This window comes from Coccinella septempunctata, chromosome 4 (assembly GCF_907165205.1).
Source record: "Coccinella septempunctata chromosome 4, icCocSept1.1, whole genome shotgun sequence".
Lineage (NCBI taxonomy): Eukaryota > Metazoa > Arthropoda > Insecta > Coleoptera > Coccinellidae > Coccinella > Coccinella septempunctata.
Window position 1 is genome coordinate 18,129,571 of NC_058192.1, and position 26,916 is coordinate 18,156,486.

General features: G+C 34.3%; 1 protein-coding gene across 1 annotated transcript in view; it reads right to left on the bottom strand.

Annotated features, from left to right (window-relative positions):
• Nucleotides 1-26,916, bottom strand: part of LOC123312266 (transmembrane protein FAM155A) — a 180,427-nt gene that overhangs the window by 145,247 nt on the left and 8,264 nt on the right. The gene's annotated exons all lie outside the window — the stretch shown is intronic.

Sequence of the window (26,916 nt, forward strand, 5' to 3'; positions counted from 1 at the left end):
TTATGAAATATGTTAAATGAACCATTCAACATTGTAAATATGTGGATATATATGTATATGAAATAAATACTAAGAAATGTATAAAAAGTATTTTTATTATCCTTCACAAATATTTCTCTATGTCACAAAGAATGTTGTTTTCATTTGAAATCATACATTCACATAATATCAAATTTTCAATAGAAGGATTGATCTGACAAAAAATTCCTATTAGTTCTTCAATGGATTTCGAACTATCTTTTTTAATATTGGTTATAGTTATCAGAAAATTCTTATAATAAGATTTGAAATCAAGTTTCATAAGCATTTCCAATCTATTTCTGAGAAAACTTTTATTGAATTCTAGAATCTTAGCAACATCGTCGCTAATAAGATATAAATGATTTTCCTTCCTTGATATCATGATCATTTTGAATCCATTCACAGTTGTGGTTGTAACAGAAATATCATCAATAAATCGAATATCATTTGCTTCATTCAAGTTGAGGATTTCAGTAAGCATCATCCATTGCATGTAATCAAACGAAATGAACATTTTTCCACCAAACATCAAAGAGTCTTCATTCGTTGACAGCTTCACTGAGGGTTCATAGTTTCTCGCACTACTTAAGCCACAATCGATGTTATATCCTCCTGTTTTGAAATTTGTATTCAAAACAAATTTTTTTTCGATATCAATCATTTCAGAATCGTAATATGGAGATGGATTAAATTCACTCTCTTGACAGTACATGTTGCTGAACTGAAGATCAAAGCGATACTAAATTAAAAAATCTCTATAAACGGTTGGATTTATCTATCCATGAATCATGTGACTGATCGAATCCAAGCCATCTCACAAGTACTTTGTTTCCCCGCTCACATAGAATTTTTTCAACTAAATATATATCTGAGTTTGAAGCGCTTTGCAGTTCAGGCTCATAAAAAGCTCCTCGGATTGGATTACCTTGTAAGTCATCAAGAAGGTAAGTTACTGGATTAGTAATTTGTATCTTACTGATTTTGAATATTTCTGTTGTCCAATTTGGTAAATAACCCTTAGAGAAAACATGTTTGAATTTACTTATACGCACAGTATCACCAACTTTAAATTTTCCTCTACCAGCTATTTTGATGTGATTGTACCGACTTCTAAGTAGGAGTTTCTCATTTGACTTATTTACTTCAATAGGACTCATTCCAATTGTTCTATGTTTAATTGTATTGTAATCAGCGACAATTTTCGGTAGGATTTGCAACCAATAGTATGTTCCATTCAAACTGAAATACTTGAATAGTTTTTCTTTAAGAGTTCGTATTACTCGTTCAACAATTGCTGCTTTTTTCACAGAATATGTATTGTAATGATTGATCTTATATTTTTTCATTAGGTTTTTGAATTTAAAATTGAAAAACTCTCTTCCTTGGTCAGTCTGTAGGTTCTTGGGTCTTCTATTACTCTGTTTCAATATTTCCGAAAACGCCTTAGTAACTTCTTCGGCACATTTCGTTTTCAATGCTTTAGTCCAGACAAATTTGGAAAAGCAATCAATCACAACGAGAACAAATGTATGATTTTTGTTTTCATCAGCATACGAGTCCATTTGCATCAAATCACTCTGCCACAAATCATCTATACCCTTGATGATAGTACGCCTTCGGGGGAAATTTTTTCTAGCTGGTCTATGCAGCTCATTAACCACTTGAACTTTCTCCTTTGAGTGCTCCATTGGAAATGGTCTTTTTTTTATTGAGTAGGATAACTATCGAGTCAGTTGTAGTTGTACCTAGTCTATTCGTAAAGTTAAGATCTCAATCAATTCTTTGTGACCTTCTCACTAAACTTTATAACAAATGATCTGAAATCTTCCCTCAGTTCTTGTTTCAAATCCTGAAGACATTTTTCCTGGTTGGATAAAACATCGGAGATAATTTTCTCATGGCTGAGCTCCAACTCGTTTTTGATACTTTGGACTCTGATTCCTAAATCGCCCATTAAATTGATAACTTTGAGCAATTCATTGTCTAGAATTTCTTTAGTCACAACATCACTTTTTTCGGTAGGTATTCTCACATTGCATAGCTTACGATTACCGAAATCATAATCACCATCTGAAGTTAAAGGGAAGCTTTGAATTTCAGTACGTTTACGTTTATATTTATTTTGCAGCCCTCGTGAGGTTCCACCAAACTTACTGAGAGGCATTCTTGAACTGTTGATCATTTCAAACTGCATTATTAATATATAATGTTAGCTTCGCGTAGTTCTTCGATAATAGATTGGATTTCATTATCCACCGATGTATTACCTGCATCTCTTGACGCATGAAGTAATTGTAATCTATCAACTAGTTCATTCACATCATTCCAATACACATACTCGATTGGTTTTTCATTGTATGTCAACAAACTACCTCCTTGAGTTGAAGTTAAAGGTTTTATAATTTCAACCCATTTAAATGCTGCTGATCCACGTCGTTGCTTTGTAGCATCAAACTGTCTCCTATGAACGTTTGTCAAATTTAAAACTGTTTTATAACATTGTGAATCCTCTTTCGTATAATCGGTCGGTTGTTTATCGAATATCAGTCTGTACAGCCCTGGTGTACCGGGAAATCGTTCATTATTGTCTATTATAATCTCACTAGTTTTCCCATCAAAACTGATAGCCTTGTTACCAAGGAACCATTTAGAAATTTTAGAATCGTATTTAGGCCCATATGTGATATCGACTACATTATCTTGTTCAGGGGATGACAATATAGATGAAATATAATGTCTAGATTCAACTGGATACTGTTTCAAATATTCATCAACACTTGATTGGTACACATTTTCATACTGAGACTCTTGACTTTCTTCTTCAGTGTTTTCCGGAAAGAAATCTTCCTTTGAAAAATATGAGGAATCTGACAGCCTTGCTGTCTGATGCTGTTTCAGAGCTGACAGCTTATCTGTCTGAAGCTGTGTTGGATCTGTCAGTTGAGCTGTCTTGAGCTGTACTGGAGCTGTATGGAGTTTCACAGTCTTCAATAAACCATCTGTTTGCTTATATTCTATTCTATCTAGTCGTTTGGTGATCGGATCAAATAATTGAGAAATTGATCGATCGTCTTCATTTTTTCCTAGCTTGAATGTGAGAAACTTCTTTCTCACATCTCTTATAAGTTGTTGTATTTTACGTTTTCTCTGCTGCTCAATAGCACTCTTCATTACGGCTTAGTTTGATGTATACTGAGGGCATTTCATGTATTTACATAATTTTTATATTTGACTGAATTTTTTTTTTATGAACCTATCAAATCCTTGACGATAGCGTCCTCCATCAATATCAAAGTTTTTAACAATAACAATGAATCCATATTTGGTTGAATTCCAACAGAATGCACACAGTTGTTTAAACTCTTCATATGACATATCCGGAGAGACATGCTCATTGAATGCATGTTTCAGATTAGTATCATCTTGTTTGAATAATACAATAACATTCAAGTTATCACGACATAAGTGTTTGCTTGCCATAACATAAGTTTGACATAGAAATGCCACATCAATGGCCTTATGTCGACCCATAGAGTAATAGGCTTTAATCTTATCTTGCTTATCTCCAACAACATCATCAAAAATAATGATAGAATTTTCTTCAGCGTCATTAGGATCAATTATATCATCATTCTCCTTGTATGGATGATAACCTATTTCAGGCACGCCTTTCAGCACTTGTTCCAACAATTGATATTTCGGTTGATAAAGACTCTAAAGACAGTAAACTCAAAAGTGCATTGGATTTTCCACAACCACTTGGTCCGGCAAATAAAATTCGACAACTGTCAGGAAAGAGATCTCCATGTTTTGGAAATCTTTCATTTTCTAACATATCTAAATTATCAACTGATAAAACAGATGGTTGCTGTTCGACTTCCATCTTACAATCAAATAAAGCCAGATCCTCTTTCTGTCTCATTATATAATGTTATATATGAATAGAGCTTACACATTATTTATTCAGTATAATGCTGACCTTCGCCAATGGTGGGGGTCTTATAAACTCCATAATAAATAAGCTTCCTATTGAACTCCATTTGCCTGGTGAGAAAAAAAAATGATGAAAGTTGTACGATGATAATTAATATATTCTCTCTTTCTCTCTCTCTCTTTCTCTCTCTCTGTAGGATACTCATATTGTGGACCTGGTACTAAACTGCAAAAACGATTAGAAAGAGGTGATCCTGGAATAAATCCTTTAGATCAGGCGTGTAAGGTTCATGATATAACCTATAGCAGGACAAACAATTTAGAAGAAAGACATAAAGCAGACAAAGAATTGGAAGATAGAGCTTGGAATCGATTTCGCTCCAAGGACGCTTCGTGGCGTGAAAAAACTGCAGCGCTTTTTGTAACTGGTACTATGAAAGCCAAACGAAAATTAGGTATGGGATATCGAAAATCCTTCCGGACTGCTATATTGAACCCTGTGAATAAAATATTACAAAAATCTAATACGAATGATCTGAAGAAATCAGCATCCATAGCTCTGAGAGCAGCAAGAGCAGCTGTTAAAAGGGCAGGTGGTAAACGTAAAATACGAATTCCACGAACTATACCATTTGAAAGTAAGTGTGGTGGAGTACTACCATTAATGGGTATTTTAGCTGGTTTGGGTGCTATTGGATCAGTGCTTGGAGGAAGTGGTTCAGTTGCCAATGCTGTTATCAATGCCAACAGAGCAAAAAAGAAGTTAGAGGAAGAAAAACGGCATAATAGGGCTATGGAAGCTATTGGACATGGATTGTTCTTAAAAAAGATGAATAAAGGTTATGGACTATTTTTGAAGAAGCAAAAAAAAAAAAACCTCTGAAAAGTTTGCCCAAAAGGGCATTATATGATCACGAGATATTACAATTTGCCCAAAGTATTCCTCATTTTCGAGGTGTATTTATGCGAAACACTTTACCAAAAGCTATAAACAGAACAGAGTGTGGAGTTGTGAATTTAGATACTTCATATGGTCCAGGAACGCACTGGGTTGCATATGTCAAAAAGGGAAAAGATGTAGAATATTTTGATAGTTATGGAAATTTGAAACCGCCTAAAGAATTAGTTCGTTATTTCAGAAACTCTGAAATTAAATATAACCAAACTGATTATCAGAGAACTAATCCCTACAATTGTGGTCATCTATGTTTGGAATTTTTATCAAACAAAATGATATAAATAAATAGATGATGTGTTACTCTCTTTCAGTCATGTCTGTTCTTTTCACATTGAAAGATCGATCTCCTATACTCTCTATTGATTTACCAACTCCAATAGAATTAGATCCAAATTACATTGGATTGATAGGATTTCATACTTATAACTCAATCCCAAACATTGACGAAAATAATAATAAGTTCTGTTATTATGAAACTAAAGCAGGTTTTGATGACTTTCTGAATGAAAATAAAAAAGTAATTGAAATTCCTTCAGGGGCGTATGAAATAAGTGATATTGAAGAATTTCTGAAGAAAAAACTACTTCCGGAAGAAAAATACAGGAGTGACAGTGAGGAACTATTTTTCTTAAGACCCAATCGCAATACACTCAAAAGTGAAATTTACCATAAAGACTTTGCGATTGATTTCTCCAAAGACAATTCGATTGGAAAACTCTTGGGGTTCTCTAAAATAATTCTTCCACCAAATCAAATTCACGAATCTGATATACCTGTTAATATTGTTAAGGTTCAAACTATACACATAGATAGCAATATTACTGGAGGAGCTTTCTATAACAATAGACCATCACATACAATATATGAATTTTCAGTAGACTCCGATCCTGGATATAGTATCGACGAAGTGCCTAGAAATTTGATTTATTTACCACTGACGACATCAAGAATATACAATATAACTTTGAAAGTGCTCGATCAAGATTCTGAACTAGTTAACTTCAGGGGTGAGGAGATAATAATACGATTAGAATTGAAAAAATGGTCTTGATAATTAACTCATCATATAAATATGCAGCCCCTACTCCATCTATACCAGTTGTGAAAAATAAATATGCAGCCCCTACTCCATCTAAACCAGTTGTGAAGAGAACGTGTAAGAAGCTGGGTGGAAAACTCACCGTGAAGAATAAATTATTCCTAAAATCTATTGGACATGCTATCCAACAACACGTTTAACCTATATCAGCCAGTCAACAATGACGAATCAATCACAAAAGTGGAGACAAGAACATATTTGCCGTTTGTAAAATCTTTCGGCAATAATGATACTATTGAAATAACCATAAATCGTGCTGATACATGGGTCCTTATGCATGATGCAGCTCTCATCATTAAGGGAAAACTTCAAAAAACTGCTGGTAATGGAACTGTTCAATTAGTTTTGAATGGGGGAGCTTTCCTTTTTGACACAATCTCGTATGAGTTACATGGAACTGAAGTTGATTCGGTACGAGATCCAGGATTAATAAGTACAATAAAAGGATATCTGTGTTACGATAAAGATTCTGTGAGGGAATTGGAAACAGCTAGTTGGTCATATCCTGATGATCCTAAAATAAACGCTGATGGAAATTTTGTATTTAGAATACCATTAAGACATGTATTGAATTTCTTCGACGATTACCGTTTAGCTATCTGTGGGAAGCAAACTATTCGATTGATGAGATCTCAAAATGACAATAATGCTATGAAAATCACACCTGGTCCCGAGGAAACAGTCAATGCTACAAAAGGCAAATTTACAATTGATAGTATCGAACTGAAAGTTAAACATATCTATCCAAATGATGTATTGAAGATTGAATTACTAGAATCAATGAAATCAAATAGAGCAATATTATTTCCATTCAGAAAATGGGAAATTCACGAATTGCCAACTCTGACAGCGAACTCTCTAACAGAAATATGGAATATTAAAACTACTTCAATTATTGATTATCCTAGATTCATAATATGCTGTTTTCAGACAAATAAGAAAAATAAGAGTACTGAAAATTCCACGTTATTCGACAATCTGGACATCTCAAATGTCCGTTTGCTACTGAATGGTGAATTCATTCCTCAAGAAAATTTAAGATTGAATTTCAATAAAAATGATTATGCAGAAGCATACTATAATTATACAGAATTTTCAACAAGTTATAATAATCTGAAAATCAATCCAATATTGCAATATTCAGACTTCAAAAACAGATGCTTATTTGTTATTGATTGCTCGAGACGAAGTGAATCTTTTAAATCTTCAACTGTTGATGTGAAACTTGAGATTGAATCTAGAGTTGGTTTTCCCACCTCCACTAAAGCATATTGTATAATCGTGTACGACTGTGTGATGGAGTATTTGCCTCTAACTGAAACAGTTCGAAAGTTGACATCGATATGATCAGTATGTAATATAGTGACGGGTTCATTGACTATAAGGAACTTGTAACATATTCAACAAGATATTGGTTGGCCTTGATATTGTTCATCTAAAAGGGCTTCAAAATATAAGTTCTTAATGAATATATTGAAATCTACCGTTACAATGATCAATTTGGGGAATGAGATATGTCCGAAATTTGAAATGGAAAAACCTGAATGCATTGCCCATGCGGATAATATGAGAATCTGTACTATAAATAATTGTGAGAAATTGTATACATGGTTGTGTGACACTGCTAATAGATCAAATGATAAATGGATTGATGTTTTTCATAATAAACATAGATTTCTAAAACTAAAATGTTCATCTAGACATATAAGATTGAATAAAGAGTAATGTATCAAGTTTATATTTTTTTTTATTTCAGCTACCTTCATCTTATCTATCCTTAAAATGTGAAAAAACATTAGAGCATAATCCTTTTGATATCTGAGATAAGTGAATGTTGCTCTGGAGAAGCGTGTGAAGTCACCAATGCGAAAGTCTTAATAATAATAATAGGATGAATAGGAGGATAAAATCATACTATGCATTATCAATTTTTATTTTGTCTCATATACTGATAAGTTACACAATCGCATCTGCAATTTCCAAAGGATTCACATTTTGAACATGCAATTCCATCAACAGAGTCCACATTTAGTCCCCATCCGATGCATTTCAGTGGACAGCAGTATATTCTTCCATCGATAATGAAACTGTTTCTTTCGGCATCCATTTTTAAACAATCTTTTTGTCCACAACTAAGACATTGAATATGATCAAAATGAAACTTGAACTTTTGACATATAGTAGATGGCTTAACCAATTTATTATAATTATAATATTTTATAAGCACCAGAATTGCTATTACTATTATTATTGCTACGACGATGTATTGGATGAAGTGTTTATATTTCCAAACGATATCATTTACTGAATATTCAGCCATTATATTTCAGAAGTAGTATTGTATGAATTCCTCGGATAAGGCTGAACAATTTCTTATTGAAAACTGATATGAACATACAATTCATCAACGTTTTATGTATTTCACCATTACAATTTTTTCAACATCATAGCCCCTCCTACCATTCAAAAAAATAACCAGACTGTTTTCGTTATAAAAGATCTGCATCAAACGAATCTGAACTGAAGACCAATTAAATCTTTTATTTATTACGGTGAGAAACGCCACTCGACAGGTGTATCGAGAAGAATTAAGGGATAGCTCCGCCCTTTGTCATTAAACACAATAAACCTTCAGCCCCCATTAGTGGTCATAATGTACCATTTTTGGGACAAAGGAAATGAGTAAACCTGTCATTCTTATCACCTGAGGCGGACTGCAGACTGACATCTTCGAATACCTATAGCACCAAAACTATTTCGAATGGGTAAACTTTACATTTTTATTACGGTGAGAATCCACAGGTATATTGGGGAGTAAAAGAGTGACCATTAATTCAGATAATTGTCATTTCATGATAAAAGACCCAAACTGATAGTTTTCTCGAAACATCCTCATAGATAACGAAAAAAAACCCTGTCAAAGGAATCTCATCTATTATACTGAATTATTGCCGATCTTTATTGCTCTTTTTTTCCGGCATGCAAAGACACCCTTATTTAAACAATAAAAGACCCAAACGTTTTTCTCGGAACATCTCCACAGATGAGAAAAAAAAAAACCTCTGTCAAAGGAACAAAGAAACATTTCCAATTTTATCTATTATACGAAATCATGGACCACCTTTATAGCTTCTTCCTTTCACGCACACAGAGACACCACCCTTAATTAAACAACGATTTTTTCATCTAACTCTGAAAAATATTCATCAATCAATCTAATAACACACCAGTATAACATTTCATAATCCAACCACATAATAATGTTCAAGTACTCCGAATCATACTTTGTCGGATTACTCTTCAGTCGCCATTGTGGTCGAGAATCTGCTCTGTCTACCTACTTACAGATTACAAGCCGTTTCTGGAAAATGACTGTTTCAAATATTCCTATATCCTGATTTATGTTAGAGATATTCGAAAAATTCCTAAGCATTTTCTTAAGTAATTTTTATGTTTTATGTGATACTTGTAGCTGATCATAGAAATCAATTACCATTTCAAAGATATAGAGGAGAGTCTGGGTTTTTTCAAATGGGACACCCTGTATTTTTCAACTCACTTTTTTAGTCGAAGATTCGTCGATAAGCATCATGTTACCAGTTTTTCGAAAACGCCATCTGTTTCAAAGGTATTCAGTTTTTCGACTTCATTCTTGACATGGGACGCCACTTGTAGGAAAACTTGTTTTTGAAATTGTTGTAATTAATTCTAGATCAGTTATGATTAAATTAATATTTTCCCCCGAAAAATATAGCATCAATATGAAATGGAAATGTTAAATGTTATAATCAATCTCATATGAATCAGTATTCAGAGTTCACTATAATTCACCCACATATCGTTTCCAGTCTATTCCAAATAACTTTCCGCCAGGAAAAAAATGATTCAATTTGCGGATTAAAATTACGCTCACCAACGTTATATCATTTCCCCGAGCAGTGTTTAACTCCATTTCGAGGGTACACCCGTGCTGGTCGTTAATTTTTAATGTCATGCGGAGGACATAATGCTCGTATTATGCGACCATTAAAATTTGAATGGATGAGTGTCACACGTAGGGTTTGGAGGTTGGAGGGACTAGCTTTGGGGTTTCGAGGGAAATTCAGTCGATGCATGCTAACGAAAAAGAAGTGTAAAGCTGAAGTTCAAGAATAAAAAATTATACATGGGGTTTCACTCAATTACTTAGGTCATTTTATTTTAGAAAAGCTTAGCATCAAATTTCGATTAAGTACAATCACTTTCGCTTTGATCCAATCTCTATGGAAATTCATGATTACCTTATGAATTGAGGGGAGTATTTCATATAACTTTTTGATCGAAACCCTTTCTCCACCAAGTTAGAGCCCTTCGAAGGGCATTATAATCGACTTATTAATATCATGTAGTTTGTTAATTATTGTCATTTATTACAATTATTGTTCAATTTCTGAAAATGATATTTAGAAAACTGGAAAAATAAAACTGAATGTAATCATGAAGTATCCTGCTTGACTTTTTAACGCATTGTACCTAACTGTGATTCTATGAGAGACTCTAAATAATTTATTATTTTTTTGCGATGAAAGGAACAATTTCATGAAATGTGGTCAATACAAGTTTCAAATCAAAATCCTATGGATTTTTAAATATGAAAATACAGGCACGTTGAGAGGTTCTGATGCGAAACAATATTGAGATTGTTTTCTTAGCTCCCTTGTACTGATAGTTCCTGCTTAAAAAAAACAGAAAACTGTCGTTTTGCTAGTGCCATAACTCAGATCATTCAAAATCATAAAATTATGCAGATACCGCCTGAGTTTTTTCGGTTCAATATTGCTCATAGTCTACTCTCTCAATCGAAATTGACTATATAGGGTATAAAAAACAGATTGCCATGTGTGGCAATGTAAATGATACATTATTGCATATATTCTATATAGGACATTATAAGAAGAGCCAAAAAGGATATTCATTCACATTGCAACAAGTATGCCATTTGGTTGGATTATATTTCCTACACAAAATGGCATACACTAATATTTCAGTCTTATGATAACTACAGTCTTACAAAGCGTGAAAGTGTAGTAAAAAAAGGGTAGCAATAATAGCACATCTTCCACGAACAATTTCCCAAGAATATTAAGGGGAAGTAATACCTCAAGAATCTCCATTCAAAAACGGCATTCACTAGTTCCTAATTTATGCTTTCAATTTCTTACGTGAAGCCTTGTTTTTTTTTCAATGGAAGTTATAGGACGTCTTGATGTCACCCCGTCTCTTTTTTTTTTCAATTTTGTTGTTTTTTTATGGGAAAAAAAACTTGAACTTTAGTGTCAATAAAACTTGTTTTCACTATCTTTTTTCGAAGGTTTTTCGACATATTTCAAAAAAAATAACGACGGGGTGACAGCGGCGATTCATTTCTTTATATATTGCAAATATTTTCATAGCGATAGGTATATGCCAAAATTACTCTGAAATTCAGGAATAACTGAAAATTATTCAATATTCCTAATTTTACCTCTCACGTGGTAATTTCTACTTTTCAACTAAGTACGTAATTCAGGCTATTGCTCAAAGATGTGACACATTTTCGTATTTGGGGTAGCATCCGTAAAGCAACCAATTTCGATCGTTTTGATCTCGAATCGTATGTACTACTTCCCTTTGAGTAGGCCATTTCCTCCACACCGTTTACTTCCCAGTGTTTCGAATGATCACAAACATTTCATTGATGATGATCTGATCAGTGAACATAGATTACTCTGAAGGGACGTGACGTCATAATGCGCATGATTGAAAAATGTAACACAGCTAGGCTAGTTTTGTGCGCTTGCGTTCATATCGACCTGACGTGACGTGGGCATGCGTTGAATGCACGCAATACGCCTTATGACGTAGGAGGCGTCAAGTAATATCTCTTGTACGATTTCTAGTAATTTTTTGGAAGGTGGAGGATATGTTGGTCGAGTACGTACAGTCAAGTACAGTGATTTACTATCCCATTAACAAGAAGTGGTTGTAAAAAAAATAAAATAAAATAATTTATTGATCCCTTGAGACATAACATTGATGTATGGGATAGGTCAACACTTCTACATATAACATCAGTTAATCCTACAAATAATACTCATAGGTATTTAAATAAGCATAAGTATACTTATGTATACAAACAAATAAAATGTATAAAACATAACGACCCGATAAATGAACAAAAATATACGAAAGAACTGATAACACACAAAATTATAGGGAAAAATCTAAATTAATTCAATAGTTTTATCACTCAGGTATTCAGCAACACTGAAAGCTTATTAGCTTTCCTTAAAAGAAGTTTTTTAATTTTATTTTTGAAAGAAACTTGATTGATGTTTTTGAGGACAGATGGAAGATGGTTATAAAGTAATATTTCTTGATATAAGGCAGAGGATTCAAATTTTGCTGTCCTGTGAGTTGGTATACTCAGCTGATCCGAGTGCCTAGTTGGATAGTTGTGGAAAAATGAGTTCTTCTTCAGTGAATTTAAATTCGATCTGATGTAAACCAGCACACTATAAATGTATATGCATGGAAAAGTCAGGACCTGGTTTGCAATGAAGTGGGGTCTACATGATTCCCTTGGAGGGATCCGAATATAAGGCGCAAAATTCGCTTCTGGGCGACAAACAATCTATTGCTACTCGATGAATTACCAAAAAGAATAATGTTGTATGAGAGATGACAGTACACAAGCCCATAATAGACGCTCATAACAGAACTCAGAGGCATTGAGTTTTGAGTTTTTTGTATTCAGCTTTGATTTATATTCGCCTTTTGTAAAGTTGTTAATGGACTACTTCCAATATGTTTTACTCGATTTCTGATAAGAGAATGTTACAGGCATCTTTCAAAAAATGTACTACACGCAAAAGGAACCACAACCACAGCAATTCTGCACAATAACTATCTCATGATCGTTCAAAATCCGCAATTGCAATTTCATGAAATTGCGTTGAAATAAGGAAGATGACAACATCTGTCAAACACACTTTTGAAATCACCCCGTATAAGCCCTAGTGGATTGAAGGATGTAATATATTCATTACATCCTCCTGCACCTCAGCTGGCATCACCAATAAGAATATCATCCTCACACCAAATCTGAATTTCCCATCCTCGCACACATCTACTACCGAATATTCCTCCCGTTTCAGAAAGGCGACTTTCATGTTATTGACAAAAAAGATAAGAAGGAGCAACTCCCCTTCCTCCTCCTTTCAGAGGAGATAATTTTCGAACGGATGTGACGTCAAAGTTCCGCCAAACGAGAAATAAGTCCCGATTTGATCTTTCCTCTCCGCTATGGAAGCATCAGCGCTTTTGAATACGAGCCAACTTCTCAAAGACATCGGATATAATTTTGGAGTGATTGGACTCCGAGAATTTCTATGAAAATTTCATTTTTGTTTGCTCCTAAAACGACGGGGTCATCGTTTTCCGTAATTGGAGAAATGTTCGTCCTTTGTGCGGGCTGCCTAGAAAAAGCACTGAAAGGGATTGGAATATGTCACGGAACATTCTGAGATGTTCCCTATAATTCTACGATTAGGATGTGATATTCCTGGAATCGGTCTTTAGCGAATGATGAATTTCAAATGTATGGTTCACTATGACTACTGAGATTATAGGTATAGTATAGGGTATTAACAAATAAGTGCGAAAGTTTTTAGGGGGTCTTTCATGTAAACTAAAGCTGAGTATTTTCTTATTTGGAGAAAATAAATTTTTTCGAAGTGAGAAAATCCATTTTCTCGGAAACTCTATAATTCTTTTTTGCTTTGAGGAAATCATTTTTCTTTTTACAAAAAAAGGAATATCGTTGATACAAGAAAATTAATTTTCAATTGGATAGTTCTGAATCATGAGTAAGCTAAAGATGTGAAGCAGTGAAGCAATCATGCTTTTGAAAATGAGTAAAAAAATATTATTATTTTTTTATTGGATTTTTAGACATTTGAAATGGCATTTTGTTGGTATGTTCTACCGTCTTTTGGACCCATTTTCACACCAGTTAAGACTGTAAAGACGTTTAACCAATGATGACAGCTTTGAACAATTTTCGTGGTGAATATTTCATTTCATTTGCAATTTTTGGTTGAAACAAGCTCACCTATGAAAATATACTGTACTATTGGTTGTTTGGTTATTGGTTATTTGGTGCGTAGCTCTTCTTCTACTTTCTTTTAGAATCAGAATTTCTCGTTTCAAACACACTAGAAAATGACCCATTACGTTGGAAACCTTTCAACCTAACGAAAAGCTGAATTCATTTTTCTTTCTATTCCGTCCATTTTTAATCAGTTTTTGCATCCTTTCAAAACTCATGATTTTTAGTCGGTCTATGAACAAACTCTAGATACGTCAGGGAACCGACAGACCGTATAATTTCAACGACCACAAGTTTGTCAGGACTCTTTTATGATTTCGGCTTTTTGAAGGAACGATCACGAAACTTCTTTGTCTGGCGCATTTTGTCGTTTTGAATGAACAGGACTCTCTCCTAATGGAAAATGAGAGAGTTGACGAGAGAACAATGATAAACTGTCGTTACTCGAAACTCATGCATCAACGCCAGAGACTCTGTCAACGCTAATCTTCATTTCCTTTTCAATCGTGCATATTGCTTCGATCTTTGAATTGATACCAAGTAGCCTACACTCCTTATGTCATTATATTATATACACGCCTCTAAAGGTGCTTCTTAAATAAACCACGAAGCGATCATATGGTGAAGTGTCAGGCAATTGTTCCTCTACTGTAAAATACTCTCGAAATTTTTTTTTATATCATTCAAACAATATAGAAATAAAGAATAAACCAAATCTTCGCAATATTTGAAGCTTTCAAGGTTTTCATCAAAAGATTATTGTCGGAGCATGATCTTGTAGTTCTAGAGCTTGTACTCTTCGATAATGCTCGGAGCAAAATTGCTCTCACCTTTTTTTCTCACAATTTATTTCACTTCAACTTGCGATGCACCTTGCAGTGGTTTTTTGATTTTCCCCTACTATTTCCAGAACTTTTGCTACTCAAATTGATACAGACCTTCCAGAGATTCTTTGAATGCGCCAAGTGTCTCCATAACTTTAGAGTGGATTTATAAATCTCTGTTGTGTTCAACTCCAAAATCAAAGCCGGCAAGATGTGTACGCGGAACGGCTGTTATATGGAGAATTTCTGGACTAAAAGCTAAAAGACTTCCACTGCAATGATACAAACTCCAAAGGTTAGTCAATCTAGTTAAAATTCACAGAATAATAATTAAGTGATTTTGAAAGTTATCAACTATGTACTTAATTTGAAAACTAACTGATGAGAAAATATTTTCTCATTCCAAATATACAGGGTGAGTCTCTGACTTGTACAAATATTTTAACAGTAGATTTTTCAGATCAAAAGAAACACTTTTTTCATCACTGTTTCCGATTCGGCCCTGATAAAAAGATATAACCATTTTAAGTTTTCATAAAGAGCTATGCCATCCCTGAAGAAACAATCTGTGGATCTTTTACACAGAGTTATATTCAGCTAAACTACCCAATTTTCCGAATATCACAGATACTTTTTAATTTTTGAACATTAAATTACTCGAAAACGGCGCATTATACAAGAAAATATGAAGAATACTTTTATTTTACAAAACGTTCAAATATTCATTACATAGAGTCCAACTCAGTTGGGTTCTTTGAATATTTGGTATTTTTATGGTAGCTAATGGTTATAATGAGAAAACTGGAAGACGTGGGTGATTTCTTGTGTTCGGAAGATATTCATCAGATAAATGAAACTATATAACGAAATTCATTTCATTCGATGAAACCGTTTGTGAGAATTAAAAATAATTTTTTATGGTTTTTCAACAGCCTGTATCTTTTAAACAGAGCCGATTCGGAAAAAATGGTATGGGAAAAAAGTGTTTCTTTTGACCTCAGGAATCTACTATTAAAATATTTGTACAAGTCAAAGACTCACCCTGCATAGCCGCTCTCCAATATATCTATATATTTGAAGAAAAAACAATTATTTCCTTCTGAACCGGATGATCAGCATTCCAAATCCACCAATTCACTGAAAACGCGCCTCAAGTTATCTATTCCATCGATTATCTGGCTTCATATTGGAAAACATCAATCCGATCTGGCGTTCCCTCGGCTGTTCCCCAATTTCCCATTCATTTCCCCCTTTTCAGCAGCTGGATCTTTCCACTTGAGAAAATTGAAAATTGAATTATTTCCCGTATTATACGGAACCTTGAAAGACGACCAATTTTGCAGTACTGAGTGAACAGATTGTTTAATTGGCAAATCATTATATTGAGATATCTTTTGGAGACAGAATACTGCTGATTTGAAATTTTTCATACTTGATAGTTTGTCTCTAGCTAGAAACTGTTCTGAACTATAAGACCAAGGTGAGTGAAGTGATGAAGTAGATTTATGGTAGGTAACATATTTGATCGAATCAACTAATGACAAAAATAAATAATAAATAATAATAAATCTTGGAGGATTTTTTATTATTTATTATTATAACCTTGAAAGACGACCAATTTTGCAGTACTGAGTGAACAGATTGTTTAATTGGCGAATCATTATATTGAGATATCTTTTGGAGACAGAATACTGCTGATTTGAAATTTTTCATACTTGATAGTTTGTCTCTAGCTAGAAACTGTTCTGAACTATAAGACCAAGGTGAGTGAAGTGATGAAGTAGATTTATGGTAGGTAACATATTTGATCGAATCAACTAATGACAAAAATAAATAATAAATAATAATAAATCTTGGAGGATTTTTTATTATTTATTATTATTTAAAAGCAGCTAATAATTCTAGATTGGATTCACTGCCAGTGAATTCAAATAAGTGCTCCCGAAGTGCAGGTAGGCATATCATATGGGATGGAAAGAAGAAGAAGAATTCAAATGGTTATTTAAGTACCAAGGACGAAGAACTGTCTATTACAGCCGAGATACTAATTAATAGCTGAGGCATAGCCGATGATAGCAAGCAGGCGAGACAATACAGTTTTTTGCCGAGGTGCATATTAGGATTATTTCGTCGACCTCGCATACCTTTATGAAAGTAAGAAGTTATCCTTTTTATGGCCTCATCTAGGTGTCCCTAATTGTCAATTCCCTGAACTCTATTGTAGTACTAATGTGATCCATATCGCTATCACTATCCATTCTTGATAATACCGAACACTAACATTCAGACCACGTACCTAATTCACTGGTTAAATCTAGCCGATTTCGTAAAAAATTAATTTGACATGTTCACATTTGACATCAAATGACAGTTATTGTCACAGGCACTTATGTTTTCATCAAATTCTGTATTCACAGAAATTCACAAAATTGATTAAATCGCCCCAATAATATATATTACTTAGTGACGAAATCCGGACGAAAAGTAAATCAGTACGAAAAGTACTAGCGTTCAAAAAAGTCTACTTTTCGTTTGGAACTTAGTTGGTAAAATGTAATTTTTTTAACAGGTCGACGAAAAAATATATTACGGAAATTCTTCCAGTTTTCTCATTATGACCACTACGTATCATAAAAATACCAAAAATTCAAAGAACCCAACTCTTGAAACTAAGTTGGACCGTTGGACGCTAAATATATCGTCCATTCATAATAATGAATGTTTCAGCGTTTTGTAAAATAAAAGTATTATTTTTTTGTATGGTGTGCCATTTTCGAGTAATTTGATGTTCAAAAATTAAAGGGTATTTGTGAAATTTGAAAAATTGGATGCAACTCTGTTTCAAAGATCCACAGATGTGTAATGTCGCAGACTTAGCTAGTTATTCTGAAGGTTTATTTTTGAAGGGGTGGCATAGCTCATTATGAAAATTTAAAATGGCTATTTCTTTTCATCAGGGCCGAATAGGAAAAAATGGTATAGGAAAAAGTGCTTTGTACGAGTCAAACACTCACTCTGTGGTCAATGTTACAAGATAATGGAAGACCACCAACATTATGAGTTTCCTCTCAATTTCACGCTTTTGTTGAGTCTTTGCGATTGTTATTGTAATCTATTTTATTCATGATATTTCCTACTTCGTCATCTTAAAAATTTCGTATACATCGCTGTTCTATGGCGAAATGGATTATTCAGACGAGTTCTACTTCTCGACGTAAAAATTTCCTTCAAGAACGCCCTGTACTATCATAAAAATTGATTCAATACTGAAGAACCTTTCAATCAAGAATCGGTTTGTGAGGAATAGTGCCTATCATGAATTATGTACCCCTCGGAAGTTTCCCAATATTCCGATGCTTTTGGCTAAATTTATGGGCAACTACTAATCTAATTAAATGCCTTAGAGACCTGCGGATAATTCTATTGCGTAATTACCCCTTCGCCGCCAAACTTTGCTTTCGAGTGAATTCTCTTTGCAACCTCAGCATGAAATTGTGGCGAGGAACAGTTTCTACTTCTATCAAATGAAAGCTAATTTTCCTCAGGATTCAATTTCTACCATAACTTTATGATTTAGGTTGTATGTTACTCATACTCTGTGGAATGATATCAGAGAATTAAATTGAGTGTTTGCATTATTCATTAATGAGACATTGACAGGCGAAGAATTCGAATTGATATATATACATACAGTAGATTATCCTTGAAGTCAAAAGAAACACTTTTTTCGTTTAAAATTTTTTCAGAATCGACTCGGTTTAAAAGATACAGGCTGATGAGAAACCACAAAAAAAGTTATTTTCAGTTATACGAAGATATATTGAAAAATTCTTAGCCTACTATAGAACCAAACAAAATTTCAATGTCAAAATATTTTATTACTCAACATATTCTCCTCTTAATTGTATAAATTTATTACAGCGAACCTGCAACGACTCTAGATCTTTCAAAAAATTTTTTCTTTTTGCTCTGCAAACCAGACCACCACAGCTTTTATTACCTCCTCGTTGGAAGAAAATTTACAACCTTTTAAACTTTTTTTCAGTTGAGGAAAGAGATGATAGTCGGATAGAGGCAAATCTGGTGAATAAGGGGGGTGTTCTAGTTATTCAAACCCTAAATCACGATTTTTTTGCATGGACACATGAGATTTACATACTTGCAGGGGCGTTGTCCTGCAAAAACAAAACACCTTTGGATAGCTTTCCGCGTCTCTTCTCTTTAAGAGTCAGTAATGTCGATAATTTCCGATTATTGTTCTACCTTTATCCAAAAAATCAATCACAACTGAAGCAAGAACTTTTCCAGCAGATTTTTGGACACGAAACTTCTTAGGTCTTGGAGAACCAGAGTGTCGCCATTCCATCGATTGTTGCTTTGTTTCTGGATCGTAGAAATGTACCAAGTCTCATCCATAGCAACAATTCATTTTAAGAAGTCTACAGTCGAGCACAGATCGAACGAGATGCTTCTACCCTTACACGCTTTTAGTCAACATTCAAACATTTGGGGATCCATTTTGCAGCAAATTTTCTCATGCCCAAATTGACGTGAACCATATGATGAACGCGTTCGTATGAAATATTCAGTGCTTCAGATGTCCGTTTTAGCCCAATTCGACGGTCTGATAAAATCATGTCATGAACTGAATCGATATTTTCGTGGACTGAAACAAAAACTGGCCATCCTGATCCTGGAAATTCACCTCTTTTGAAGATTGCAGTCCAATTTTTCACGGTCGCATACGAAGGACATTGATCACCAAGGGTCATTAGCATATTTTCGTAAATCTGCTTAACCCTTTTAAATACAGGTACTTGACGATGGCTCGATACTTCAATTTTTCGATTTTCACAAATTCGGTGGACATCTTCTTTCTTTTAATTTATTGCGTAACTCTGGTTTACTTTTTTGACCTCAAACTTCACACTGACACTTCTAAGGAGTTATTGTTCGTTGCTACGGTAACACAATATTTTTTATGCATGGAACTGGCCTAGGCTAACTAGATATCAATACATCCTCGTATTTCATAAAAGGTTTTATCAAATGAAATGAATTTCGGAATATAGTTTTTCATTTATTTGATTAATCTTTTTCGAACGAAGATACATATATCTTCCACATCTTCCAGTTTCCTTACTATTATTCATCATGTATAATAAAAATACCACAAATTCGAAGAACCCAACTCTTGAAACTAAGTTGGGCGCTATCTAATGAATATTTGAACGTTTTGTAAAATAAAAGTATTCACGTTTTCGTGTAATTTGTTGTTCTAAAATCCAAAAGTATCTGTGAATTTTGAAAAATTGGGTACCTACTTCGGCTGATTACAACTCTATTTACTCAGTTTTACACCATTCAAAATAAAAGTCAAGAACATACTGCTATCCAAATGTTATTATTCTGTTGTAGAATTTTATCAGGATTGTCCTATAATTGTTAATGAGGATTGAATAATTTGTACAATGACTTGTCCTATACACTGTGTTGTCTACAGGATCAATAAATTATTATTATTATTATTATTTAAAAGATCCAGAAATGTATAGTGTCTCGGATTTAGCTAGTTATCCTGAAGGTAATTTTGTTTTTCCAGGGGTGGTACAACTCATTATGAAAACTTAAAATGGCTATATCTTCTCATCAGGGCCGAATCGGAGAAAATGATATGGGAAAAAAATGTTTCTTTTTACCTCAAGAATCTACTGTTAAAATATTTGTTTATCGGGTTCGTTGGTAAGTGGCATAAAGTAAATCAAGGCTGTTTTCTGTGGTAAGTGGTTACATTCGCGTGGTCAGCCTAATCAAAACTCAGCATGAGAATCCTTCAGTGTAGGTATAAAAATGTATGTCTAATAAAAAAGAATAAACAAAAAATGTTCCAATATCACCACTTGAGGCATCCAGAGCTCATCTCGTTTCTCATTCATCAATGGGCGGATGGTAGGTTCCTGTTAAGCGCAATTTCGAAAGCGGCAGGAATATATCACGGGAAACGGAAAGTAGATGTGAAATTCGTCTGCGAATGGTTTTCGATAAGAGCTATTAGCTGTTCAGCAAATGGGGCCCGCCAATGGAGAAATTATGCGTGATATTGCCCGAGTGGATTCGATTCACGTATCGCGCCCGGCCGTTATGGGCCGCGTTCCGGAAATATCCGCCCGGGCGCGATTTTTCAGTTGTCTTGAGCAGGTGGATCGCGCGGGCTGGAAGGGGGGTCATATTTCAGATGGCTTTTCGGTGGAAATGGATCCAGTGGGTTCAGGGAATCAAAATGAGTTGTGAGATTACGATGGTTGTTCCTTCTTCCGTTGAGCCTATCAAGTAGGCGATAATATGTTTGTAACCAATTTTGTATGACATTTCGTTGTTTATACAGGGTGGGCTTTTTAAAACAAAACAGACGAAACAACCACCTTAATTGTTGACAATTAATGGTTACCATCGTAACCACAGAATGAATTAGTCAAATAATTGATGATTTCACATAGCATGGTTAGCGGAATGACTGGTACTGTACGAAATTCAAAATTGAGTATCTCAAAAATGAATGCATTAAATGAGAAAAAAATTAATACGCTGAATTCAGGATAAAAAGACCTTTCAAATGAGGTATCACTCACCCTTTCTTACCAATTAAAAATTTAGGGGTTGTTGTTCTAACACTAAGAGTTGAAGCGATATAGTTGTGAATTTGACCTCAAAACTTCTCCCCCTGGAAACAAAAATCGACGTGTCCGAGCATTTTTTCGAAATAAATTTATTCCGCCCGTTATCTCGTCTGTTTCGTTTTAAAAAGCCCACCCTGTATACAAGTTTAATTAATGACAGTTGTCAAATGTATATATATATATATAATGAGGCAATTCAGATTGACATCACTTGTGGGGCAAACAAACCATCTGTGACATTAATAATCACAAAATTGTACAAGTCAATATTGTCTATAATATTCATTTTTCCATCATATTGCAGTTCCATGTCACCACTAAAGGAAAAATAATATTCACTCAAACCCATTTCATCAGAAACTGACATCTAATAAACAGGCCGTCAATTCATTCCATTTTAGTCGGGGTATTAGTTGTGTTGCTCGGATGAGGTCAAATGAGACCGAAACCTTTGTCACCATCTACTCTTTCTCCATGAAATGATATTACTGTTAATACTTTGAGTGATGGTAGTTTGTTCGATTTAGATCATAACATTTGTTGATTTGATATCAGCGGGTGTTATGTATCTGAATTGATTTCGTTTCTTATTCATCTTCATTATAGTTGGAGAGCCCAGAGAGAAATTCGGGAGTTACTCGAGCGCGTCAGATTGATATGGAGGGAGGTACTTCGGACCCTGCACCAAAAATTAGACCTAGTCAGATTAAGATATAATGTAGTCAATTACATGTTGAAAAGTATCTATTCTCTTAATCTGACAATTTAAGCGTGACGAAAATGTGTGGGAGGTCGCCAAAGTTACCAAAAAAGTCACGTGTACATTCTCGAGCGAGGTGGCTCTTCTTCTTAATTTGAAGCTAATGATTCAAGAATAACGGAAAAAATATTATATAATCTGACAGTTTCAGCAAGTCGAAACAATAAAAATTGGCCATAAAGGTCACAAATATCAGTTTTTTCGAATTATCTCCTCTCTTGGGCTTCAAATTGTTTTCGCAGTCATTATAAAAGTTGTAGAGCATAATATTTTCTATAAATTTGGTCCGAGGCAATTTTTTCTACGTTTGAACGTTTTTGAGATATATGGCGATGAATGTTCATTAGAGTGGGTTTCTACACTGACCTTGGCCGTTCGCATGTGTGGCTAAGCTCCTCGCCTTTATCACCCTCTAGACCGAAAACAGTTGAGGGTATGAAAAATTGCTTCAGACAAAAGTTGTATAAAATTTTATAATCTACAACTTCTTTAATTAAAACAAAAATTATCAAAAATTACAGGAGGGATGATATTAAAAAAAAATGCCTTGTAATCATTTTCAAACTGTCAGATTAAGAAAACCCCCTCCTGATTAGGGTCAGATTAATTGGTCAACACCATCTGTAGGAAAATCTGACACGCTCGACTATGTACAAGTAACGATTTTTTTTTGCATTTTCAAAGGACCACTTTGACCTTGCGTCAAGTCCGAATTGTCTGTCTCTTGAAAAGTAGCTTCCTTTGGGTCCAATTATAACATATCCTCCAAAAATCTGACACGCTCGAACAAAACTCTTCCGTACGGCCAGCCCCACCACGCAAACTGTCAGATTTACATGAATTCATTATCAGAGACACGTAGGCAGTATCTTAATCTGACACGCTCGATTTTTTTCACATCTTTGAAAACCTTCAGACGCTTTCCCCACCGCTGAAAGTCCATATATCCTGGAACCTTTCTTTCTTTCTACCACCTAATCTTCAAAATCCACTAGGTCTCCACCTCCACGACGCTCGAGTATATCCTGATTTAGCATCGTCGGCTCCCCAACTATTACTCTTGAAGGCGTGAACCATTTACGATTTAACTATTGTTAGAACTAATTTCTATTGAATCTACATGCTATAAAGAATCTTCGTTACATACGGACCAATCAAAAGTTCAATATAATAAAACGTGTGCTGAAAAAAAATTCATCGTCAAGTAGACAACGAATTGTGGTGAAATGTCAAGTGAGCATTTCGAACTTTTGTGTGGATCTGCTTGGAATTCTTAAAAAGTGTTCCTATTGAAAATTTCAGTAGAAGTAAATGCTTTAGTTGCAGTTGCACATTTTCATTCTGCGAATAATGTGGTGATGCAAGCTAAGTGCTACACAGACACACCATATCAATCAACCTTCCAAAGCCTACTTGACGACAAATTTTGTTGAAGGCACGTTATAGTAGGAGAATTCATCTGCATGATATGAAACTCGCATATTTGCAGCATTACTCGCTGTCAAACCACTCAAAACAATGAATTTGCCCACATCAGTTTCGACGTCGACACCTGAAACATCAAAAGATGACAGACTGTCAGAAACCATCGGCATCCATTTCGAATTAAACACCCTTGTCCAAAGAAACGGGTCCGAAATCTTATCACGTCACGCAAACACAGAATTTCGATACCGTGGTGTTCGAATGTGAAGGTTATGAATTTTCGATGGGCCCCAGAGTGCAGCCATTATGTGGGGCCACATTTCATGAGCGTTATTGGGTATGACAAGCTAACAATTGAATCAACTTGTCCACCTGCCCGGTCTGAACGATAAATCCGTAAAATTGCTAGGGAAACTGCTGGATTTATCGCGGTGACGTCGTTTCGGTTTTGATTCCCTTTTGATGGGGAATAAATGAAAAAACGCTTGGAGTACTCCGGTTCACGATTGATGGCTCTTGAAAGCTCTTTTTTGCACGCGACATTCATGGCACGCTGTTCAATTCCCTGTTAATTTGTTTGATATATAGGCGCCAGGGGATATTTTGATGATTTTTTTTCAGATCTTATGAGAATATCACGCATACAACTCCGAATAAAACCCAACAGTGTGCGACAATATGTTGGAATAAGTAAGTACCCACCTTGATTTTCCAGCTTCCATACTTTTTAAGATTCGAACCTTATATACACAGGTGGCAACATAAAATATTTACAATCATACAGTCAATTTGTATTTTGAGCTGTACAATAAAAGCCACAGATAACAGTAATCGTTGTCGTAGCCCTCTTAAATATCTTAAATTGCGCAGAGGGCAAAGTGATGATGATATTACAATTTTTGGGAAATACTGAACCAATTTGCGTTGGTATAAGGAACTTCTTAAGATAAGTAGAGTGAATTAAACGGATAAGTTGTTAGATCAAATTCAACTTGTTATCTACTTCCCAGTTATTTTTTCATACCAAGAAATACTTGCAAGATGTATTTTCTATTTTCAAAGTTGATATTCCAGACATCCAGACGGCGAAATAAAAAAGTATTTTCTATAAAACTTTATCGGTCTGTATATATCTCTTACCTAGTCAACAGAATAGTTTTTGCTTCATTCCATAGAAGAACCTTCTGCTGAAATACCTTTAATTCAAATGTACTAGTCGATCTATTATCTTACATCGAAGTAAAGAAAGGTAAATTCAAGAATGATTAATCTGAATTTCCAGCTTCTGTGTACATTTTTCATATCAATATACATTATAGGAAGGTACCCATCTCCCTGGAGGAATGGAAAAAATTCTGGATTTTCTTAAATGATCAAGCCATGAAGAAACAAACTACTACAATAGACCATGCAAATTTATGATACTGTGTTTCTTTTCAACTCATATCAAAAATTCGATTTCTGAAAATTTCTTAACCTGAAAATTGCATTGTAGGTACACACACAAACAAATTGATTAGAATCTTGCAAGTGGTCAGTTCAGTGAATCAGACAGAGAGCATTCGCTTCTTAGTGTGATTAGGGGACATAGGTATGTCCTCCTGCTACCACAATATCTTAGACCTCGGCTCGGGCACTTTGAGAAGCAGGGGCGGCTCATCCTATGAAGAAAATGAGGTTTGAAATTCTATATTATACTCGATATTATATATATAGAATAAATTATTAATTATGTTTCTCTATTTCATTATGGCTGTGCAGTGTGTGCACCCTTTAGTTATTTAATGTTTTTCATCGATTGCATCCACAAGCACCCATAGCATAATTTCACTTAATCAAAAAACAATGCAGTCTTGGCTTTCTATCGGTATCGGCCTTCGCAGTTTCCAATATCTCACGAGCCCTTTCCCACATAGCATGGAATATTGCAGTGAAAAATTTCAAAATATTCTCGAGAAAGATTTCATTGAAATATTTATGAAAGGTTTCGAGAATATTTACGGCGAGAAAATTTTCGCAAGATTGGCAGAATATTTCCATGATATGTAATAAATGTTTCATGAAATATGACTTCATAAGATTCATTAATATTTCATGAAATATTCTACGAAATTTTTATGACAGATTTTGCAATATTTCAGGAAAATAAGTATCCATAGGAATCAGAATATTTGTGAGAAATATTTCTTAAATATTTCAAAAAATATTTGCAGGAATACAAATTAAATATTTCTAATTCGTCTACATAATACATTGAGAAAAACCTTAAAGTAATATTTCAGTGGAATATTTTCGATGAAAAGCTGAAAGTGTAAAAATTATATCAATTTTCATTCCCGAAATCTTACTGAATGCTCTTTACCTATAATGCAACTGAACATTTCATTAACGTTTCAAGTAATGCTACAATAAATATTTCAGAAATCGCTCCAGAATATTTCTTTGCAATATTTCTGAAAGATGAAGTGGAAGCCCAAATAAATTGTTAATATTTCAGGAAATATTTTTGAAAGATAATGATATTTTAATTTCATCGAAACGTTTTCATATAAGAATTAATATATTTAAATAAATATATAAGAAATACTGCAGGAATATTTCAACACATCTCCGGATTTTTGTGCGGAATATTTCGGGTTATATCCGTGAAATATTCTACTGACCTTTTATTTAATGTTTTGTCGTTAGCATCCCTCTTGTCAAAAGTTACTGTCTTTTTAATGTGTGAAGAAAAAATTGTTTATATGCTATTATTCTTTTCGCACTAGGTAGTCATTATAGTACGTCGAAAGAGCAAATAACAACAACAAAATATCTATCTGTATGAATAAATTTGACTGTATAGTCTATACCTTGTTTCTTCAACAATTTATAAATTTTCGTCGTATCCTAGTTAACTTTCGAATAACGCGCTCTTCTCTCGACTAGACTAGTGTACGTCGACGCGGCATTCCCAGTCCCCCGCGATAAAATCAGCAGCGATGCCAGGTTGGAGAAATTTTCCTAAGATTTATTTTCCGATGTCCAGAAATCTGTTTTATTTCATATAATACACTATCTTCAATTACTCTAAGGCACGGTTTTATACTTT